This window comes from Mirounga angustirostris, unplaced genomic scaffold (assembly GCF_029215605.1).
Source record: "Mirounga angustirostris isolate CCGP_5_RB_7025 unplaced genomic scaffold, mMirAng1.0.hap1 SCAF_6, whole genome shotgun sequence".
In the NCBI taxonomy this organism is placed as follows: domain Eukaryota; kingdom Metazoa; phylum Chordata; class Mammalia; order Carnivora; family Phocidae; genus Mirounga; species Mirounga angustirostris.
In genome coordinates this window covers 39,465,181-39,480,208 of record NW_026991714.1, presented here as the reverse complement: position 1 = coordinate 39,480,208, position 15,028 = coordinate 39,465,181, and the positions used below count along the sequence as shown (strand labels likewise).

At 42.0% G+C, this 15,028-nt stretch overlaps 1 protein-coding gene across 6 annotated transcripts in view; it reads left to right on the top strand.

Moving 5' to 3' along the window:
* The window catches only part of PTPN14 (protein tyrosine phosphatase non-receptor type 14), a 177,185-nt gene that overhangs the window by 29,808 nt on the left and 132,349 nt on the right, over positions 1–15,028 (top strand). Inside the window, exon 1 of one of the 6 annotated variants that reach the window (XM_064594178.1) lies at positions 5,528–6,153. The exons of the other annotated variants lie outside the window; for them this stretch is intronic. The gene's annotated coding sequence lies outside the window, so the exon portion shown is untranslated. Of the gene's footprint in view, positions 1–5,527; positions 6,154–15,028 lie in introns of those variants that run through there. 6 annotated transcript variants of the gene reach the window in all.

The window sequence follows — 15,028 nt, the reverse complement described above, 5'->3', positions numbered from 1 at the left end:
ATAGTAGCCCAAGTTACAGTTATCCGTGGTCTGGAAGCAGATGATTCTCCTTCTCAGAAGGTTAGTAGTAGCCTAACCATACATCACAATGCCCGTATCATTCACCTCACTTCATCTCAGACATTTTATCATCTCCTATCACAGAAGAAGAAAGGGTGAGCATGGTAAGTAAGCAGGGTATTTTGAGAGACCCCATTCACATAACTTTTATTGCAGTATATTATAATTGTTCTGTTATTTTGTTAATCCTAATTTATAAATTAAACTTTATCACAGGTAGGTATGTATAGGAAAAAAACATATCTATAGGGTTCAGTGCTATCTGGAGGTTTCAGGCATCCCCTGGAGGTCTTGGAATGTATTCCTCACAATGAGGGGAGGGACTACTGTTGTCTGAAAAAAAATAGATTTCGCAGTATGTGTGTTATCTTTCATTTGATCCTATTATATTTTGAATCCTTTCATATATTTAGAAGCATAGGTTACGTTGCTTACTTTCCACTCTAACTGGATCTTAATTTAACCAAAAATCTTTATTTTTTTTCATTCTAGACACACACACATACAGATGAAAACACAGACACAGTTTGTTTTTATTGATACAAATTGCTCTCTTTTGCTTTTACTCCTTTGAAACATACATACTGTTTCCACTTCTAGCCTCACTTTATCAAGGAGTGGCCCAGGAGTTTGTAAATCAATTAGCCCGGAACCAGGAATTGATTTTCCTATAGAAACCGTGCTTAAGTTCTCAACTAGTTGGTGAAAGCCTATTTCTCTTACATAGCATACTATAGAATGAAGCTACTCTTTTATTTTTATTTTATTTTATTTTTTAAAGATTTTATTTATTTGACAGAGAGACAACGAGAGCAGGAACACAAGCAGGGGGAGTGGGAGAGGGAGAAGCAGGCTTCCTGCTGAGCAGGGAGCCCGATGCGGGGCTCGATCCCAGGACCCTGTTCATGACCTGAGCTGAAGGCAGATGCTTAACGACTGAGCCACCCAGGCGCCCCTGAACCTACTCTTTTAAATACTATTTTAGTGCAAAAAGAGATCCCCAGCTCTATGCTTAGTGACAGGAGTTTGAGGCAGAAGACTCAGCAAGAGGAAAGAGCTCCAGGCTTTATAGTGGCCATTGTTCCTGGGACCAGCTGCCTAGGAAATGCCACTGGACACCTGGGCTCCCATCCCTCTGGGGGCCTCATAGAAACTGCCCACAGGGCCCTCAGTTGTCGAATCCATGGGGCCAGTTACAGTGATTACTTTGGGTTCATTCTTGGTTAAGAAAGACTACCAATAAGGATGTGTAAGGAAAATGGAAAGATAGGGGAGGAGGGTGGGAAAGCAGATGTGTTCCTATGAAAGATTATGTTGACTTTTAGATGCAAGGCCGCAGGTCACTGCTTTTATAAAAATGGATCATGCCTGTCTCTCTAGATCCTATATTGTGCAAATGTCAGAATCACCCAAGGATTCATAGTTTATTAGTCTTCTATATGTTTAGATGCTTCATATGTATGATTGAGTCTTAAAAGGCAGAATAATTTTCATTATTTGGGAACATAGCTTCTGATCACCATTGCAGTTAAAAAAAATCTTGAGTTGGTGTTTCCCTGCCCCCCCCTTTTTTTTAAGATTTATTATTTTAGAGAGAGAGAGAGTGCGAGTGAGAGTTCTCTTGAGGGAGTGTGAGGGGGGAGGGTCAAGGGGAAAGGGGGATAGAGAAAATTTAAGCAGACTCCACGCTGAGTGCAGAGCCTGACACAGAGCTTGATCTCACGACCCTGAGACCACTACCTGAGCCAAAACCAAGAGTCACTTAACCGACTCCGCCACCCAGGTGCCCCTCCCTGCTTCTTAATAGTCCTAGTGGCTGCCTCCTTTTTCCTCTCAGTCTTGTCTTGGCATCATTTTAAATGTAACTGATATCACCTGCAATTCTATTAAGTGTTACACATAAAGTTGCACAGTAAATCACTAAAAGTGCCATGACGTTTAATTTCACAGTTGGTTATCTTGTTTACAAGTAAAGTTTTTGCAACTTTCTCATCATTCCTCCTCCTCCTCCTAATTAATTAATTTTTTATGTATATGTATTTATTGGTGGTCTTCATTTTACACTATTTGTGTTCTTAATTTAAAATAGCCTGGAGTCTGCTATCCAGACTTAGCACTATTTGGTGTAGACTCAAGGAATCTTAGCTATTTTTTTGTTTGTTTTTAATGCTGATGTCAGACAAATGTAATTAGGAAAGCAAGTTTGTCTCAGAACCTGATAGAAAGCCTTCGTTGTATATGCATTCTTTGGTTATATTCTACTGGTCTGGATGTTAGTATTCTGAACATAAGTAATCATTTGAGTCTGTTGAATCAGCTGTTGATCAGTCATTTTGCAAGTTACCCTTTTTGAAAAGGAGACACTGGTTTACTCTAAAACTTGCCTTAGTAATGATCACTCCAACCCCCAAATTGGCCATTCCATATTTAATGAAAGCTAGTTTTGAATCTTAATGTTGCTATATTACTGATATGAAATCTCTCAAACTTGTGAAAAAATGATCCCCAAAGCTTTCAGTTTATTTTATTTTGCAAATTAAATATAGCAAAACAAGTCCTATGAAACATGGTTTTAGGTAGCTCTGACAAATTGGGGGACACATGCTTTCTCTGTTTTCTTTTGCCACCTTTTTTTTTTTTTTTAAGATTTTATTTATTTGACAGAGAGAGACAGCGAGAGAGGGAACACAAGCAGGGGGAGTGGGAGAGGGAGAAGCAGGCTTCCCAAGGAGCAGGGAGCCCGATGTAGGGCTCGATCCCAGGACCCTGGGATCATGACCTGAGCCGAAGGCAGACACTTAACGACTGAGCCACCCAGGCGCCCATCTTTTGCCACCTTTAAGAGATTTTCCTATTGAATGCTTCTTGTTCTTTTTTGTTTCTATTTATTTAACTGTCCTCTAGTTAGTATTCATAGTTTTTTTTTTTTTTTTTTTTTTTTTTTTTTACAAAAGTTAGGGATCTGCTGTTTTAAATTGTCTTTTCAAAAAGCTCTTTTCTATAGAGGAGCTAAAGTAGGTGACTAAGAAGTCCTTTTTGCCACTAATTAAGGAATTGTCTGATACTTTATGCAAACAACTTACATGCGTACACGTTTATATGAGAGGTCTTTTTATTGAAACTGTTAACATGTCATGTGTACCATGAACCTTGCACTGATTAACGCCTTTTTTCTTTTTTTGAGAGAGAGAGCGTGAACATGAGCAGAGGAGGGGCAGACGGAGGGGAGAGAGAATTTTAAGCAGGCTCCACTGCTCAGTGCCAAGCCCAACAGGGGGTTCAGTCTCACGACCCTGAGATCATGAGCTGAGCCGAAGTCAAGAGTCAGATGCTTAACTGACTGGGCCACCCAGGTGCCCCTGATTAATGCCTTTTCAACAAAACATTTTTAAATTGCATCTAGCCATGTTTTTTTCTTCTTTTTAACTGCCACTTCCAAAGATAAACTTCATTCTCAAGTTAGGAAAATGGATGACTCTTTTTCCCTAAAATTCCTCTATGAAATGACATGTGGACCTGGCAGTCATGGTGAATCTGCTTTATTTTTCCCCTTGTGTTACAAAAAGCAAGACAGGCATTTTAGCTCCTTTAAAGAGATGCTAGCCTGGGGTAAATAACAATTTAGTCCAGGTGGGTAGAAAAGAATGCTTATGACATTCTTTTCATCAGCTCCATGTGTAACCTCTGAGCAGGAGGTCAGGCAGTAAAACATTTGAGTGAACTGGTGAAATGTCTTGTATTTATTTACAAGCCTCTTAATCACAAGACCGATCCCAATAAACTCAACAAGTCAAAGTGATGGAGGAAAGTCTCTGAGGCATGCAGACCAGTAAAAGTGGGGAGTGGAAGGGGCCTGTAGAGTGCATTTAGCCTGCTCTTGTGTTCCCACTGTGGAAAGATGACCATCGGAATCTGGTGCAGCGGACGTGGGTGGATGTGATGAGGAATGCGTTTGTACTCATTCTCTTCCCACCTGCTGCTGAACTGCCTGCCATCTTGCTTTCAGATTCCAGCCATCCTGAAGTCTTCGAATTCTGTTTTGCTGAAAACTCTCAATTCCTTTTCTTGAACCTTTCCTACCCAAACCTCTTGCATCATTCTTAATGTATTCTGTATTTTCTCTGCTACTGGAGTCTATGACTTGATGTTATTGCTTGCCACAGTTCGGTTTAAAGTAAAAGCATTCTGAAACCTTTTCAGTTTTGTCATTTTTAGTGTTACCATATTTTCAAAAATTGTTTAAGTGTAGCTTGGAGAGAATTTTTTAAAAGGGAAGAACACAGGGCCTCTAGATATGAAGTCCATAATATTTTCTACCCAGAAGGCCTGATACATGGTAAGCGCTGAGGTCCGTAGACATTCTTTCCCTCCTGTCCTTTCCTGAAGCCTGGCTCTTCATCTGCCCATTGCATCTCCACCAAAGAATGGGCAGACCTTTAATTCGTACCTGACTGCTTTGCCTTTTTTATATCTCAAATAAAAGATTTCATGGGGTAGGAGGGTTAAACTCTTATGTGTGAATATTAATAGTCCAGATTAATTTGAAAGAGCTTTCCTTTTATATGCTACTAGAAAAATAGTTTGTACAAGCAATTATCTCTGTGACCTAGCAGAAGTCTGGGCAGGATAGATTCAGTGAATAAATAAGAACAATTTAGTGTTAGCCTATTATACAAATAAGAATACTTTGGTATCTAAAATAAGAATTTTTTGGGCGCCTGGGTGGCTCAGTTGGTTAAGCGACTGCCTTCAGCTCGGGTCATGATCCTGGAGTCCTGGGATCGAGTCCCGCATCGGGCTCCCTGCTCAGCAGGGAGTCTGCTTCTCCCTCTGACCCTCCTCCCTCTCATGCTCTCTGTCTCTCATTCTCTCTGTCTCAAATAAATAAATAAAATCTTAAAAAAATAAATAAAAAATAAAATAAGAATTTTTTTTTTTGTTATTTGGACATCTCTCCTTTTCAAACTGTCGCTTGGACCATATTAAAATATATTAGGAAGTTATTTCCATTTATTACGGACCAGCAAGCATTATTAAGAATTTCCTGTGTTGCTAGGTGAAGTAGAAATGGTAGGTTAGGAGTTATGAAAAGATACCAAAGCATGGTTCCTTCTTCCTTTACTTTTTAAAAAGATTTTATTTGTTTCTCAGAGAGCGAGAAGGTGCACAAGCAGGGGGAGGGGCAGAGGGAGAAGCAGGCTCCCCGCAAAGCAAGGAGCCCGATGCAGGACTCGATCCCAGGACTTTGGGATCATAACCTGAGCTAAAGGCAGACACAACCCACTGAGCCAGCAGGCGCCCCGCATGGTTCCTTCTTTAAAGAATCTTCTTATAAATTCTTCGTATTTCAAGTCCCTTTTTAAGAAGACTTTATTATAAACTTTATATATTTTAAGCCTTTCCTTTCCTGCCCTCCTCTTCCTGCTTCCATTTTTTCCCCCCTTCCGTTTCATCTTAGAAGAAAGATACATTTTACTTTGTTGCTTTGTTCTTGCCTCTTTTCATTTATGGCTCCTGGTGAGTGCTGTGATAAGATTTTCGGGTGTGGGTGGTTAAGATAACTCTTTCTTTAGCTATTTTAGCTGTTATCCTCATTAAATTTGGTGAGTTGACCAGCAGGAGCATCTCAAGCTGCTGCTTTCGATTCAGTGGATGGACTGACTGGACTGAACTTGGTCTTTAACTAGTCTTAACCTCAGTGGTCCGTGTTGCAGCGGGGTGTCCTCAAGGGAGGGCTTGCCCTTCTCTATTTAGGTTCCTTAAGTTTTGGCACAGTAATGATTTCAGAGAGGAAGAAACATCCTGCATTTTGTAATGCATACATAAAGTCTGCTTTTTGGGAAGAGCATTATAGTGCACCTCCCCTGCTTTCACAGAATGGAGATGGTCGAGCTGTTAAGGCAGAAGGAAGTAGATATGCAGGGTTGATGACTGCTGTAAGTGATTTGAATACAATATTGCAGAGGCAGGACTGATTGCATTTGCCTGAATGATATGAGGCTACGTTAGCAGAAGAGGAAGTAGCTGAGCCTGGAAGGGTGAACGGGACCTCCAGGAAGAAAGAAGAGAAGGAATGTGTCCAGAAGGAGAGAGGTAACACGGGCTTTGAGAGGGGTGGAGAGTGGACACCTACATGCAGGGCATGCTGAGGAAGCTAGGAATCCAGTATGCCGGGGGTAGTAGGAGATGGATGGAGCTGGTGGTAAAGAAGGGGAATTGCTTTTAAGCTGGGATATGATGATAACAAAGGAATGTGTATGACTTTTCTATTCGGAAAGATTAGAATTATTCTAGATGGGACCCTTAATACCTGCCTGTCTCACTGAGGTTTTTTTTTTTTCTTGTATCAGAGTTAATCCAGTGCTTTCAAACATACACTGCTTTTCTGTTTCCATTTGATTCTGTCCTCAAAGAAAATAAATATTTATAGGCTTGGTAGCAATATGGATCACCTGGGTAAGCATTTAGTAACACAGGTAACTTCAGACACTCTTTACCAAACCACATTTTGTGTTTGTTTTGCTCTGGTGCTAATATGGCAAGAATGGTGGTGTCCAAATGGAAGTCAACATATTTTAGTAAGCCATTCGTTTGACAGGAATGCTGGGGATTTTGGCAAATGTACTATCTGCCTGGCATACGTTTTGCAGTGATGATTCTTTTAAACTTGTTCTAGTGGGGAGGGCATTGTATTTCATTGGTCACTGTCATCCTTGCGAAGGGGAGACTGACACGGTGTGAATGACTTTTCAATTTGTATATATCCCTCGGCCTCTTAGACTATCACTATGACAAAACAAAACAAACATTGTACAGAAATTATTTCTACCCATTTAGTATTATGACTTTATTTAAAGATTTTATTTATTGATTTGAGACAGAGACACAGAGAGGGAGAGAGCATAAGCAGGGGGAGAGGAGGAGGGAGAAGCAGACTCCCCGCTGAGCCAGGAGCCTGACTCAGGGCTCAATCCCAGGACCCTGGGATCATGGCCTGAGCCGAAGGCAGATGCTTAACCATCTAAGCCACCCAGGTGCCCCAGTATTATGACTTTAACTGTCAGAAGTGGGTGGGAAGGGTGAAGAAACTGGAGAGGCAAATGATTTGTTCTTAAATTATTTAGTGACTGGCCTTGTCACCTTATGCATGTGGCAGTCCAGCGAGATTTTTCTTGAGAACCTGGGGGTGGCAGATGGCGTGGGTGGGGGAAGCCTGGCTCCTCTGGGGAGAGGTGGAGGTGTACTTCCTGCTTTTATGTTTTGGCAGGAGGGGTTCAGAAGACTTCTACCCAGGTATCAGGAGCTTTTTGAAAGTCGGGCACAACCCCCTTTATCAGATAAAGGACAAGCACTACGTGAGAAAATCGGCCTAATGGCATTTTGGCCAGGAAAGTTGTTATTTTGTTAAATGTTACTTTTCCAAGGGCAATGATATATAGCAAGCCATTTCTGAGAAAAGGAAATAAAATCTGTTTTATGGGATTAAAATGGCAATGTATACGCTGAACTGAGTTTAAAAAAAACCCTCAATTAGTGGGTGAATTTTTCATTGTCCTTTATTCTGAGATAAGGCTTTTTTTGTGCAGTTTTGGATAGCTGACTGGTCAAAAGGCATTGATTGAAAAGATGCCATTCCCTGGGCCATGTGTCCATTTTTTTTAAGTTAGAAGCTATATTGGGAGGAGGAATTTCTTTCCTTGTGGTTAGTTCTGCTCCTCAGTTACGGCCATGGGTGGTGGCAGGAGGCTGATGCTTGTTTAGTGTTGACCGTAGAGCGAGGACACGGCCAGGACAGTGAACAGGGCCAAGAGGGTTTCTGCTGAGCATGTGACTTTACCCTAGTGCCCCGAGTGCCTGTTCTGGTGCTCACACGGAGTTGAGGGGGGCTCACGTCCTCTGTTCCAGGAGGGTCCGGAGGGCACACAGTACCTCTGTTTTGGAGTTGTAAGCGTGTGGTGTTATACACAGTGGGGTAGCACCATGCAGCAGTTGGTGTGAGCTGGGGTGAAGGGGGCAAGGCTGGATCTGGTAATGGAGGTGTGAGCACACTTAGGCATCTCCTCCAGACCTAGCCCCACCCACCAGGAAGCTCATTAAAAGTAGGTCCCTGGAGGGGCCCCAGCCGTGGGGAGTCACACTCTCCAGTGGTGGAGCCTTGGAGTCTGCATTTTAACACGTTCCCTGGAAAACCAGTGATTCATGCTTTCCTCCTGCAGACGACTGCTCTCAGCCCATTTTGCAATTTTGAAACACCTTTTCTCATACGGTCTGGCTATGGGCTGGTGGGTGAGGAGCCCAGAGCATTTCTCATGCGCTCGCAGGGCTCCTGTGTGCAGACACCTTAAAATCACGGTCCCTCATGATATCTCTGCGGAGAGCCTCGAGAGTCCATATCAAGCACTTGGTTTGTTGCCTTTTCAAATGGGGTGTTTTACTCTGTTTAAGGACAATCTCAAGATTACTAATTTTGCTCTCTGGGGTAATATGCTTGCTGCTCTGGAAATCGTGTTTGGGGGAGCGTCCAGATGGTAAAAGACTACCTGGGGTTCCTAAGGGAACTCTCAAAATTATCCCAGATGGGGGGGAAAAAAAAGAAAAGAAAAACTGTTAGGGGCAGGGGTGGTGTAAGGAGGGCATCTTTCACAGTTGGGTGAGTCCTGGAATTCCCTCCCTATTTTAATTGTTTTTCTTGCAATAATAATGATGATGATGATAGTGAAGATGAGATTGTAAACAAACACAACAAATAATAAGAATAGCAAGGATTTAATGAGGACTGGCTCTGTGCCAAGCACTGTGCTAAACACTTTGCATATAATGCCTCATTTAATTTTTTTGGCAACCCTATGAGGTAGGTGCCATTATTACTCCATTTTACAGATGAGGAAACTGAGGAAGACCGTTTCATTCAAGTCAAATAGCTAGTAGTGGCAGATGTGTTCAAACTCTGTGAAGCCTGACTTGGCATCTGAGCCCGAAATTCAGTGCAGATTTCTAGGGCTAGGCAGGCAGAATAAATGACTGAAGCATGCCTGTAGTCACACCAGAGAGTGCTTCCCTGTTAGGGGGTGATCACTTCAATCCCAGCAACTTGTTGCTAGGCTGAAATTCGGGCCGGTGCAATCAGATCTTTTTTTTTTTTCCCCCAAGAGCAAATGGAAATCTGTATTTTTATGTGAAACATCTTGATTTTTATTTTATTTATTTATTTATTATTTTTTAAAAATTTTATTTATTTATTTGACAGAGAGAGAGAGAAAGCGAGAGAGGGAACACAAGCAGGGGGAGTGGGAAAGGGAGGAACAGGCTTCCCACCGAGCAGGGAGCCCGATGCGGGGCTCGATCCCAGGACCCTGAGATCATGACCTGAGCCGAAGGCAGTCGCTTAGCTGACTGAGCCACCCAGGCGCCCCGCATCTTGATTTTTAAATAGTGGCATCGCATTCAAATTTTAAAACTATCTGGGCCAAACAAAACATGAGAATGTAAGCAAGGTTTTTAATCTGTTTTGTTTACTGCTGTATGCCCAGCACCTAGAACAGCGCCTGGCCTATGACAGGTGCTCAGTGGAGGCTTGTTGAACAGATGAACGAACGAATGTTTGTGGGCTGCGTTACCCTCTGAGGCTGCCAGTTTTCAACCTCTGCTCTGTGGCTTTCCCCAACTACCTTTTAGGTTTTTCTGCTGCTTCCTATCCCAGACCACATCACTTTTTAGCTAAATATATAGATCAGATTTAAAGATTAAAATCCCTTTAGTTTAAGTTGGTGTTTGGACCAGCATTCCTGGTGTTTTTCTTAGTTTTTGTTTGTTTTAAAAATTCTTTTAGGGGCGCCTGGGTGGCTCAGTCCGTTAAGCATCCGACTCTTGGTTTCGGCTCAGGTCATGATCTTGGGGTCTTGAGATGGAGCCCTGTGCAGAGCTCGGTGCTCAGTGTGGAGTCTGCTGGAGATTCTTCCCTCCTCCCTCTCCCTCCCCTCTCTGCTTCTCCCCTTCTGCTCCTCTCCCACCCCTCACGTTCTCTCTAAAATAAAATAAATAAGTAGAATCTTAAAAAAATTTTAGGGGCGCCTGGGTGGCTCAGTCGGTTAAGCATCTGCCTTCAGCTCAGGTCATGGCCCCAGGGTCCTGGGATCGAGCCCCACGTTGGGCTCCCTGCTCTGCGGGAAGCCTGCTTCTCCCTCTCCTTCTGCAGCTCCCCCTGCTTGTGCTTGCTCTCTCTCTCTCAAATAAATAAAATCTTAAAAAAAAAAAAACTCTTAAAAAAAATTGTGATTAAAAAAATCCTCAAAAAAGGTTGTGGTTACCATTAGCCATTTTGCAGTTTACCTTTCACTAGTGTCCCAGTACACACACTGTTGTGTAACAGATTTCCAGAACTTTATTTTGCAAAATTATACCCACTAAAGAGCAACTCTTCCTCCCCCAGCCCCTGGTAGCCACCATTCCATTTCTACGAATTTGACTGTTTTAGGTGTCTTACAGAAGTGCAACCCTACAGTCTTTGTCTTTGTCTTTTTGTGACCGGCTTATTTCACTTAGCATAATGTCTTCAAAGTTCATCCATGTTGTAGCATTATCAGAAGTTCCTTCTTTTTTAAGACTGCATCATATTCCATTGTATGTAGAGACCACATTTTGTGTATCCATTCATTGGCATCCATTCATCTGCCACACTTGGGTGGCTTCCACACTATTGTGAATAGTGCCACCGTGAACTTGGGTATGCGCAAATATCTCTGAGATGCTGCTTTCGATTCCCTTGGGTATATACCCAGAAGAGGGATTACCGGATCATATGGCAGTTCTATTTTTAATTTTGGGGGGAACCCCCATACTGTTTTCTTTAACGACTATACCATTTTACATCATATCAACAGTACATGAAAGTTCTCATTTCTCCCCATCCTTGTCAACTCTTGTTATTTTCTCGTTTTGTTGTTGTTGTTTGTTTGTTGGTTTTGGTTTTGTTTTGTTTTTGGATTGTGGCTCTCCTGATGGATACGAGGTCATATCTCACTGTGGTTTTGGCTTTCATTTTTCCAAGGACTGGTGATGTTGAGCGTCTTTTCGGGTGCCTTTTGGCTATTGTTTTGTATTTGACTATTTAGTAGCTTTAAATCTGTGAGCTTTCAAGGGCCATAAAAGGGTATTTCCTATTATTCCCTTGGTGTAGTGTGGAAGAATCTTCTCAGCATCATTGTGTTCTCCTACACGAAGATGCAAAAGCTCATCCAACCAGCCTAGCTTGAGGAACCATTAAAGAATCAGAAACTAAAGCCAGGAACTCTGGCCTCTGGCTCTAACTGCTCAGAGAACATAGTATTTATTTGCAGAGGACCTACTATGTTCTGGCCTAGGCTTAGGCCTACCCAGAAAAAGTACAAACAAGTTGAGAGGATCTCTAGCTATTTATCCATCATAGAGGGGTCACTTTTCATCCTGAGACCACTATCCTGTGGAATCTGATGAAGCTTTTTGAGTTGAGGTTGTGGAGGGCAAGGGAGGTGAAGGAGAGTTGAAGCGACTGACTCTTTTTTCAGAAAGTGAACCATCTCATAGTGACAGAGCTTAGCGTACTTAGAAAGGATCGAGAAACTAAAGTAGTCATATGAGGAAAGTAAATAAATGATCTTTCCCCCCACTATATCATTAGTTGGTGCTGATTAGAACAAAAGAAAGTTGGTTGTAATCAATCTGGTGAAAATAATGCTAATGTCTAAACCCCCTTAATCCTGGAGAAGAGTAAGTTTCACTCTGTGACAGCTAATTTGTAGTTTTAGGGTTAAAAAGTGTTCTATATGCCTCTTGAAAGTTTCATTCTAGAACTTAATATTCTACGGTGAACCCCTACTGACTCAGGATTAATTGAAAAAAGGTACCTATGTTGAGATCTTGACTTCTGAGATGTCCTTTACTGATAGTACCTTGATGTGGGGTTGACCGTATCTGCAGCCTTCTAAACAGGAGGCATTCCTGCCTTTTCAGTGTCTCGTTTGTGGACCTGGAGGGCTGGGAAGGATTGTGGGGGCTATTGTTAGCCCGTAGGTTAATGGTTAACTCCTGCAATAGGCCAGATGGAACACCTAATCTTTGGTGAGACCCACTGCTCAGAATGAGTAATGGTTAAACCATTCCTTACCTTTGAGACCATATACCTTCCATAGTTTGTGCTCTTAAATATGTGAGACTGCGAAGGTTTTTTATTTTCCTTTTGCAAATAAAATGTACATGGCACAGAAGTCTTATGACTCATTCCTTGCAAAGAAAGCAGGTGGTATCCATGAATAGTTTGCCCTTTTCATGGACAAGTAGAATGACTGCTACCGAATCTTCATTTAACTCGATCTCAGTTGTGTAGACACCAGTATAAAAAACCATTTTATGTTCTTCAGTGTTACAACAACCAATAGTGCTCCCATTAACAGACATGTCCTTTTAGTCTGCAGAGCTGCACGTGATAGTGAGATTTTCTTATTTGTGGGGACTAGTCATCTGGGTTGAGAAAAGATAGAAAGTTTAAGAAAAGGGTTTAAGAAAAGAAAAGAAAAGTTAAAAAAACCTCCTATCGAGTTAAACAGAGTACTTGAGTCAACCTAAGATCCTCATTCTCCTTCACCCTCTATATGCCATAATCACCAAAACCTTTTCCTTACCCTACCATAGCTACTTTTTTCCTAATCCTAGGTAATCCCACTGTCCTTCAGATTTAGTATGTACCTTGCTTCCTGCAGCAAGATTCCCCAAATTGCAGACCTGTGCCTTATCCTGGGGTATGCTTTACCTGTTTACCTGTTGGTCTGTCCTTGATTGAGTTTGACCTCTCCTAGGGCCATGCCTCCTTCACCATAGTTTCCCACTCACCAAGGCAGCGTGATACCTTGGAAATATGTAATTTAGTGGAATTGTCTGAGTACTAGTCCATGACTGATGGGTGTTCTACCCTTTACATGGACAGTTGGGGCTGGGATATCAGTCTGTGGACTTTCTGGTCCTGTAAGTCCTGTTTCTGTGATGTCTGTCCTTTGTTCACTTGCCTCAAGTTGGATGAGACTTCTGAGGGAAGGTGATGGAGGGCAGGAGGCAGTTTTGGTGCATTGAGAACACAGACTTCCAGCACTTTGCTGTAAAGATTAGTGAAGAATAATGCATCAGAAGCACCTGATGAGTAGCTGGTTCTCAATAATGGTGTGTTCAGGGCAGCCACCCATTGCCAGGGGCCGGGCTAGGTGCTTGGATGCAGCAGTGACAAGGTTCCCTGTCTGGCTACATGGTGAGTGACAGAGGTCACCTCCTCATCTTTCTGGCTCCTTGAGTGCAGTGTGAAAGTGGGGATCGGGGGGACACTGGCAATTGCTTTACATTTCCAATGTAAGTTGGAAGACTTTTCTTTAGTCTCAGGTTGAGTTTCCCAGGTTCCATATGCGTGGGGAGGAACTAGGAAATCGTGGCATCCCTGGCAGCATCTCTTGGCCATCTGCTGATCCTGCGGTTTGGGGAAGGTACCAGTTTCCCAGCTATTTCTCACACATCTCAATAACGAGAAAGCCATCAAAATGGTTAGAGTCCGAGGAAACATGTCCTTACTCTGAAAGCTCAGAGACTCACCTGTGAGCTAAAATAAAGGAGTAAAAGGACATGAGGCAAACCTTACTGGAGTAGGTGAAGTCAGGTGTGTTTGTTGCTGAACAGATAGATGTATTTTATGTGCAGATAAAATAAGATGACTCCTGATCATTTTGATATTTGTCTGTGTTCTTTCTGCAGCTAAATATGTCCTAAGATTTTCCCTACTTGCCCCACCTGGTTGTTCCCAGGCCAACATTACAAAAGTGGGCTCACAAGACTGCATGTTCAGGTTTTGTGCTTTGCTTTGCGGAAATGGGACAGTCCTGAACTGAGATTTGAAGTGAAATTGGAGTGCTGGTTTTGATTTTTCTGCTTCTTAAACTGTATTTTTTTTTAAGTTGATCTTGTCCTGCAAATACACACCTGCATACTGGAGATAAGAATGGAAGAGAGGCAGCTGCTGATAAATTTATGGCTATTTTTAAATAAGGTCCAGGCCTTCTGATGACTGAGCTGTGTCCAAGGTGCCAGATCCAAAATGTCTTTCCCCACCCCAACCGCAAAGTCAACATGCGCTTAGCTCAGCTTACCTCTATTGTGTCCTTGGAGACTATTTGGGAGATTTAATGAGTTCGTTCTTAATAGTGTACTTAAGATGGTGTGTGTCGTAGTAAACACCAAATAGTGCTTGCCATTTTATTGTTGCTATTACTTATTTTTAACGAAGTTGTTCTTAAATTTTGCTTTCAGTGACACATTTCTCCGAATATAAACTAACAGTGGGATATTCGCAGTTTGAATTTAAAGCTCAGAATCCCTCCTTTAATTGGATTTTGTCTTTTTGGTTGGAATTTTCTTTTGAGATACTTTGCTTTTGTCAGGTTAGAGCTGCTGCTATTTTTGATCAATAATCTATACTGATAAGCTTTTAAATGACAAATTTCAACAACTTCCCATTTCATTTTTCTGTCCTGTTAAAAAAACTTTGGGGCGCCTGAATGGCTCAGTTGGTTAAGCGGCTGCCTTCAGCTCGGGTCATGATCCCAGGGTCCTGGGATCGAGCCCCGCATCGGGCTCCCTGCTCGACGGAAAGCCTGTTTCTCCCTCTCCCTCTGTCTGCCGCTCTGCCTACTTGTGCTCTCTCTCTATCTCTGTTAAATAAATAAATAAAAATCTTTAAAAAAAAAAAACTTTGAAGGAAATCTGGTTATATCCTACACAAATAATTGCAATGAGAATGATGGTGTGGTTTCATTTATATTTTCCATATAGACATAACAGTATTACAGAAAATATTTAACATCATGCTATGTTTTATTAGGGAACTATTTTACATGATCAAATCACTATGCCTTTGTTTTTGATAATTTCTTCTCAATTCCTTGACAGATGCTATATT